The sequence below is a fragment of the Salmo salar genome, chromosome 13 (assembly GCF_965601325.2).
Source record: "Salmo salar chromosome 13, fSalSal1, whole genome shotgun sequence".
In the NCBI taxonomy this organism is placed as follows: Eukaryota; Metazoa; Chordata; class Actinopteri; order Salmoniformes; family Salmonidae; genus Salmo; species Salmo salar.
Window position 1 is genome coordinate 45,348,115 of NC_138303.1, and position 8,883 is coordinate 45,356,997.

Below are 8,883 nucleotides of genomic sequence, written 5' to 3' on the forward strand. Positions count from 1 at the left end.
CCCAGTCCCTGCCGTTGAAAAACGTCCTCACCGCATAATGCTGCCACCACCATTCTTCACCGTAGGCATGGTCCCAGGTTTCCTCCAGATGTGATGTTTGGCATTCAGGCAAAATAGTTCAATATTGGTTTCATCAGACCTGAGATCTTGCTTCTCATGGTCTGAGAGTCTTTAGGTGCCTTTTGGCAAACTCTGAGCAGGTTGTCATGTACCTTTTTTACTGAGAAATGGTTTCCATCTGGCCACTCTACCATAAAGGCCTGATTGGTGGAGTGCTGCAGAGATGGTTGTCCTTCTGGAAGGTTCTTCCATCTCCACAGAGGAACTCTGGAGCTCTTTCAGTGTGACCATTGGGTTCTTGGTCACCTCCCTGATCAAGGCCCTTCTCCCCCGATTGCTCAGTTTGGCCGGGCGGCCAGCTCTAGCAAGATTCTTGGTGGTTCCAAACTTCTTCCATTTGAGGCCACTGTGCTCTTGGGGAGCTTCAATGCTACAGAATTGTTTTGGTACCCTTCCCCAGATCAATGGAAACAGGATGCACCTAAGCTCAATCTCTAGTCTTACAGCAAAGGGTATGTAAATAACGTATCTGTTTATTTTTAATACATTTGCAAGCATTTCTAAAAAGTATAGGGTATTGTGTGCAAATTGATGAGGAAATTGAAAAAATTATATATATTTTAGAATAAGGCTGTAACGTAACAAAATGTGGAAAAAGTTAACGGGTCTGAATACTTTCCGAATGCACTGTAAATCAAAGATGGATCGTGTTCGGAGATAGATGGGAGGGGTTGAGGGGAGCTGAAAGGTGGGACTAAAAATAACAAAAAAACAAGATAACTATTGTAAAATATACTTTGTCCGTAAAATGTATATAGGTTCAGATCTTTTGTGAAATATCACAGCACAGTTGAAAAATATATGAACACTGGTCAACGAGCAGCCAACCCCTTACCCCTGAATTTCTACCATCATTAGAATAAACTGCCCACTGGGCACACCACGTCATTTCAACGTAGAGAAGTAGATACGTTGATGAATGAGATTCCAACCTATTTTCACCCACTCAAAAAGACAGCCAAATGTGTGTTGAATTCCCAATGTGTTATCACTATGCTTTCAACCGTTTAAAAAGTACAACCTAGTTCAAATAGGAAAACAATGTCTAATATTTTGTTCATACAACAACTTAATGTGTTATCACTGTTCTTCATCTAACAGCACAACCAAATGACCTCGATTGCAGTTAATTGAGATTACATTAAAGTACATGGTGCAAGTGCTCCATCTTATTTATTTATTTTTATTTAACCTTTATTTAACTAGGCAAGTCAGTTAAGAACAAATTCTTATTTACAATGACGGCCTACCCCGGCCAAACCCTAACCCGGACGACGCTGGGATAAATAATTGTGCGCCGCCCTATGGGACTCCCAATCACAACTGGTTGTGATACAGCCTGGAATCGAACCAGGGTCTTTAGTGACACCTCTAGCACTGAGATGCAGTGCTTTAGACCACTGCGCTACTCGAGAGCCCTGTGGATATTACGTTGAAGATCTGATGTTTCAAAGGTACAAATTCAACATAGACAAACCTTGTATAAAATATGTTGACAATTTGTTGCCGCGATGACAAAATTTTACCCTCAAAACAACAGTTGATTACTTTTTTCTAAATTAAAGGTATTTTCCACATAGATTCCACGGTAACACTTTACTTGACACCCATTGTCATAACCTGTCATAATATGGTCATAACACTGTCATGACCCATATAGTTACACTTGTTGTGATATACAGTGTATTGTGTTATTTTATGGCTGGTTATGACACCTACATAAGAGTGTCAAAACCTTTTTTTTCCTCTGCCAAGAAGTTCACTTTCGTGTTATGACGCTGGGTGTCAAGTAAAGTGTTACTGGTTCCACATTACAATATGTTGACAAATTACGTTGAAACAACGCTGATTTAACCAGTATGTGCCCGGTGGGTTGAGATGACAAACCTTGACCAGCAGTTAGTGGCAGTCATAAATTAGAATGATGTTTCAGAGACTAGGGACATAGAGAAGCAGTTTGCTAATAACTAACAGAAAACATCAGACAACACAAAACATCTCATCCATCATAGTGTGGGATAAATATTCTCCTTGGCATGATCTCCCTGAATGGATAGAAGTTCAGACAGAAATGTGCTTATAATGTTATGTTTGAAAGTACTCCTCATATTTTCTGTCTCCTATTGGTGCAGTGAAAGCATTGACATGACACTGAGTCTGTCACGTGAGCTAAGTCCAATATCCTACCTACACATTACCTACCTACCGGAGTAAAACTATAAATTGACCTAGTCAACGTGGGGCATGTTGTGAGTAATGGATATGTGGGTCATTTAAACGCAACATTGACGATTGTCAAGAAGACTTACAGCATTGCAGCACAGGTATTTTGAAAATGAACCTTTTAATGCACTCAACTGTAGTGAATGAGGACAATCATTTGTGATAGGCAGACTCACATAAGTGGACAAACATTTGAAGTCCTAAACTTCTCTCTTTTTCAGTGCTGGATAAAGGTAGATGCAGCACATTTCAGTCAGTGTGTGCTCACTCCCCCTTCTCCTCTTTACCCTCTCCATCCCCCAGTCGGCTTCCTGGCTGTCACCACACTGTGCGGTTATATGTATTCCCTATTGTATCACTGCCACCCACCCACACACCCACACACACACACAGTTAGTTAACCCCATGTTTGGACTTCAAACCAGATGGAACTAGATAAAGAGAGGCACTCCCAATAGATATACTTGTTGGGCAATTACAACAAGCAATACGCCACGTTTCCATAACTAAACTCACAAAGTAACCTAAACAGTTGTGTGTTTACTGAGCAGAGTAGGTCATGCGGTTGCTCTTAAAACATATCTCAAAGAAACCCCCTCTTATCAAACACTGGAATAATTTCAACAAGTCATTAACTTCCTTATACATACAGTGAAACCACAGTTATGTTCCAACATTGACGCTAGCATAATTTCAGCAATGAAGCAATATACTGAGCATGCAGTCTAAGATGTGGTATGCTAATATGGACATTGAATTGTACTTAATGTATCTGCACTTGCAGGACAGAAGTGAACAGAACATACAGCTGAAGTCAGAAGTTTACATACACCTTAGCCAAATACATTAAAACTCAGTTTTTCACAATTCCTGACATTTAATCCTAGTAAAACTTCCCTGTTTTAGGTCAGTTAGAATCACCACTTTATTTTCAGAATGTGAAATGTCAGAATAATAGTAGAGAGAATGATTTATTTCAGCTTTTATTTCTTTCATCACATTCTCAGTGGGTCAGAAGTTTACATACAGTCAATTAGTATTTGGTAGCATTGCCTTTAAAATTGTTAAACTTGGGGCAAACATTTCAGGTAGCCTTCCACAAGCTTCCCACAATAAGTTGGATGAATTGTGGCCCATTCCTCCTGACAGAGCTGGTGTAACTGAGTCAGGTTTGTAGGCCTCCTTGCTCGCACACACTTTTTCAGTTCTGCCCACAAATTTCCTATAGGATTGAGGTCAGGGCTTTGTGATGGCCACTCCCAATACCTTGACTTTGTTGTCCTTAAGCCATTTTGCCACAACTTTGGAAGTATGCTTGGGCTCATTATCCATTTGGAAGACCCATTTCCAACCAAGCTTTAACTTCCTGACTGATGTCTTGAGATGTTGCTTCAATATATCCACATCATTTTCCGTCCTCATGATGCAATCTATTTTGTGAAGTGCACCAGTACCTCCTACAGCAAAGCACCCCCACAACATGATTCTGCCACCCCCGTGCTTCATGGCTGGGATGGTGTTCTTCGGCTTGCAAGCCTCCCCCTTTTTCCTCCAAATGTAAAGATAGTCATTATGGCCAAACAGTTCTATTTTTGTTTCATCAGACCAGAGGACATTCCTCCAAAAAGTACGATCTTTGTCCCCATGTGCAGTTGCAAACCGGAGTCTGGCTTTTTTATGGCGGTTTTGGAGCAGTGGCTTCTTCCTTGCTGAGCGGCCTTTCAGGTTATGTCGACATAGGACTCGTTTTACTGTGGATATAGATACTTTGTACCTGTTTCATCCAGCATCTTCACAAGGTCCTTTGCTGTTGTTTTGGGATTGATTTGCACATTTCTCACCAAAGTACGTTCATCTCTAGGAGACAGAACGCGTCTCCTTCCTGAGCGGTATGACAGCTGCGTGGTCCCATGGTGTTTATACTTGCGTACTATTGTTTGTACAGATGAACGTGGTACCTTCAGGCATTTGGAAATTGCTCCCAAGGATGAACCAGACTTGTGGAGGTCAAATACATTTTTCTGAGGTCTTAGCTGATTTATTTTGATTTTCCCATGATGTCAAGCAAAGAGGCACTGAGTTTGAAGGTAGGCCTTGAAATACCTCCACAGGTACACCTCCAATTGACTCAAATGATGTCAATTAGCCTATCAGAAGCTTCTAAAGCCATGACATAATTTTCTGGAATTTTCCAAGCTGTTTAAAGGCACAGTCAACTTAGTGTATGTACATTTCTGACCCACTGGAATTGTGATACAGTGAATTATAAGTGAAATAATCTGTCTGTAAACAATTGCAGGAAAAATTTCTTGAGTCATGCACAAAGTAGATTTGCCAAAACTATAGTTTGTTAACAAGAAATGTGTGAAGTGGTTGAAAAACTAGTTTTAATGACTCCAACTTAAGTGTATATGTAAACTTCTGACTTCAACTATACCACAGGAAAAAGGTTCAACATAAACACACGCCCAGAGGGACTACTACTTCGCCTGAATGGCAGTCTACTCTGTCACGCCAATATTGTTGGGAAGAGCACAGATCTGGGACCAGGCTAACTTCAACATTCCTTACTGAGGCTCCCAGGATGATGAAGATGTGGGAGTCAGATGGATGGGAGAGCTCTCTTCTCAGCCGTCCAAATACCTCAGAAAGGGTGAGACACTCAGGAACACCACTCATCTCTCTCTCTTGTGTTGTTTCTGCATGTCAAGCTTGGTTCCATCAAACAATAGCAAAAGGAAGACATTTGAGTATGTCTACTTTGTGTGTGAACTTACCCTCTTTTCATTGCCATCTCACTCTTTTCTCTGTGTTATCCCATTCACTCACAAAGGAGTGCAATTCTGTCATCACTGCACAGCAGAAATTGCAAAGTGAGGTAATGCTGCCACCCATTATTGCAAAGAAAGAATGTCTGACTTTGTCACAACACATTTCCTTATGGATGTGGTTTCCATACAGTTCAGACTGTGCCATATGCATTACTGTCATTCAGAGCTCTGCTATAACCTATTGTTATAAATACAGGATATCTTTCTTCTTGTCACTCAACACCCACATTTCCCCTCAGACAAATGTTCAGGCAGTAGCGAATGGAATAGACAGCACTCCATTGAAGATTGCCTTCAATAACTAATCTACTGGATGTGTTTCAGCCTATGCTTTATTGTTTTGAAGGCATCTGTGAGGGAGCATGCTACCATTGTTTATTACTCATTGATTAAATGTTCATGTTGTGACAGGCAAGGCATGAAAAGGCAACTCCCAACATCTCCACATTTCAACAGGCCTGGTTTGGCAACAAATTTTTTTTTTGTACCTTTATTTAACTAGGCAAGTCAGTTAAGAACAAACTCTTATTTTCAATGACGGCCTAGAAACAGTGGGTTAACTGCCATGTTCAGTGACAGAATGACAGATTTTTATCTTGTCAGCTAGGGGATTCAATCTCATTTGTACTAAGTTTTCATTAATTATCTAAAGGAATGACCTTAAGAGTACCAAGCAACTCCTTGCATAAACATTAATATTGCGCAAAACAAATTGTGTCCCAGGTATTTATTGACTAGCCTATTCAACAGCTCACTCAGTCACACGGAGGAATGTTTATTATTGTCTTCACTATGTACAGTGAGGGAAAAAAGTATTTGATCCCCTGCTGATTTTGTACGTTTGCCAACTGAAATAAATTATCAGTCTATAATTTTAATGGTAGGTTTATTTGAACAGTGAGAGACAGAATAACAACAAAAAAATTCAGAAAAACGCATGTCAAAAATAAGTATTTGACCCCCTCTCAATCAGAAAGATTTCTGGCTCCCAGGTGTCTTTTATACAGGTAACGAGCTGAGATTAGGAGCACACTCTTAAAGGGAGTGCTCCTAATCTCAGTTTGTTACCTGTATAAAAGACACCTGTCCACGGTAGCAATCAATCAATCAGATTCCAAACTCTCCACCCTGGCCAAGACCAAAGAGCTCTCCCAGGATGTCAGGGACAAGATTGTAGACCTACACAAGGCTGGAATGGGCTACAAGACCATTGCCAAGCAGCTTGGTGAGAAGGTGACAACAGTTGGTATGGTTATTCGCAAATGGAAGAAACACAAAAGAAATGTCAATCTCCCTCGGCCTGGACTCCATGCAAGATCTCACCTCGTGGAGTTGCAATGATCATGAGAACAGTGAGGAATCAGCCCAGAACTACACGGGAGGATCTTGTCAATGATCTCAAGGCAGCTGGGACCATAGTCACCAAGAAAACAATTGGTAACACACTACGCCGTGAAGGACTGAAATCCTGCAGTGCCCGCAAGGTCCCCCTGCTCAAGAAAGCACATATACATGCCCGTCTGAAGTTTGCCACTGAACATCTGAATGATTCAAAGGACAACTGGGTGAAAATATTGTGGTCAGATGAGACCAAAATGGAGCTCTTTGGCATCAACTCAACTCACTGTAGGGAATAGGGTGCCATTTGGGACGCCGACAGTCTCTTATCAGCATCTAGCTTCCGATATGAACCAGTGTCTTTACTCCAGAGCAATAAAGTTGGACCAATATCAAGCAGCACTAGCGTCATCGCTGTGGATACCGTAGGAGTGTGCACAACCACACATAATACATACCAGGCGGTGTCAGAGGAAGACCCCAAAAAATGTCAAAAACTCCAGCCACAGTCCGTTCTTTCTGCTATCGCAAGGCAAGCGGTACCAGTGCACCAAGTCTGGAACCTCAACAGCTTCTACTCCCAAGCCATAAGACTGCTAAATAGCTAATCAATGGCTACCATTGACCATTTTTTGAGTGCATGATATTAATAAAAAGAAAACAAGATCTCTCAAAATGACTAATTTACGTTTGCAATCGCAACAAATAATCTGCTCAGACCCCAACCAAGGAGCATTAAAAGTCATGCTATAAGTTCTCAGACAACCCAAAGATTCCTTGACGCCCTTCCAGACTCCCTCTGCCTACCCAAGGACGTCAGAGGACAAAAATCAGTTAACCACCTAACCGAGGAACTCAATTTAACCTTGCGCAATACCCTAGATGCAGTTGCACCCCTAAAAACTAAAAACATCTGTCATAAGAAACTAGCTCCCTGGTATACAGAAAATACACGAGCTCTGAAGCAAGCTTCCAGAAAATTGGAACGGAAATGGCGCCACACCAAACTGGAAGTCTTCCGACTAGCTTGGAAAGACAGTACCGTGCAGTATCGAAGAGCCCTCACTGCTGCTCGATCATCCTATTTTTCCAACTTAATTGAGGAAAATAAGAACAATCCGAAATTTCTTTTTGATACTGTCGCAAAGCTAACTAAAAAGCAGCCTTCGCAAATGGAGGATGGCTTTCACTTCAGCAGTAATAAATTCATGAACTTCTTTGAGGAAAAGATCATGATAATTAGAAAGCAAATTACAGACTCCTCTTTAAATCTGGGTATTCCTCCAAAGCTCTATTGTCCTGAGTCTACACAACTCTGCCAGGACCTAGGATCAAGGGAGATACTAAAGTGTTTTAGTACTATATCTCTTGACACAATGATGAAAATAATCATGGCCTCCAAACCCTCTAGCTGCATACTGGACCCTATTCCAACTAAACTACTGAAAGAGCTGCTTCCTGTGCTTGGCCCTCCTATGTTGAACATAATAAACGGCTCTCTATCCACCGGATGTGTACCAAGCTCACTAAAAGTGGCAGTAATAAAGCCTCTCTTGAAAAAGCCGAATCTTGATCCTGAAATTATAAAAAACTATCGGCCTATATCGAATCTTCCATTCCTCTCAAAATTTTTTGAAAAAGCTGTTGCACAGCAACTCACTGCCTTCCTGAAGACAAACAATGTATACGAATCACTTCAGTCTGGTTTTAGACCCCATCATAGCACTGAGACTGCACTTGTGAAGGTGGTAAATGACCTTTTAATGACGTCAGACCGAGGCTCTGCATCTGTCCTCGTGCTCCTAGATCTTAGTGCCGCTTTTGATACCATCGATCACCACATTCTTTTGGAGAGATTGGAAACCCAAATTGGTCTACATGGACAAGTTCTGGCCTGGTTTAGATCTTATCTGTCGGAAAGATATCAGTTTGTCTCTGTGAATGGTTTGTCCTCTGACAAATCAATTGTACATTTCGGTGTTCCTCAAGGTTCCGTTCTAGGACCACTATTGTTTTCACTATATATTTTACCTCTTGGGGATGTCATTCGAAAACATAATGTTACATTTCACTGCTATGCGGACGACACACAGCTGTACATTTCAATGAAACATGGTGAAGCCCCAAAATTGCCCTCGCTAGAAGCCTGTGTTTCAGACATAAAGAAGTGGATGGCTGCAAACTTTCTACTTTTAAACTCGGACAAAACAGAGATGCTTGTTCTAGGTCCCAAGAAACAAAGAGATCTTCTGTTGAATCTGACAATTAATCTGGATGGTTGTACAGTCGTCTCAAATAAAACTGTGAAGGACCTCGGCGTTACTCTGGACCCTGATCTCTCTTTTGAAGAACATATCAAGACTGTTTCAAG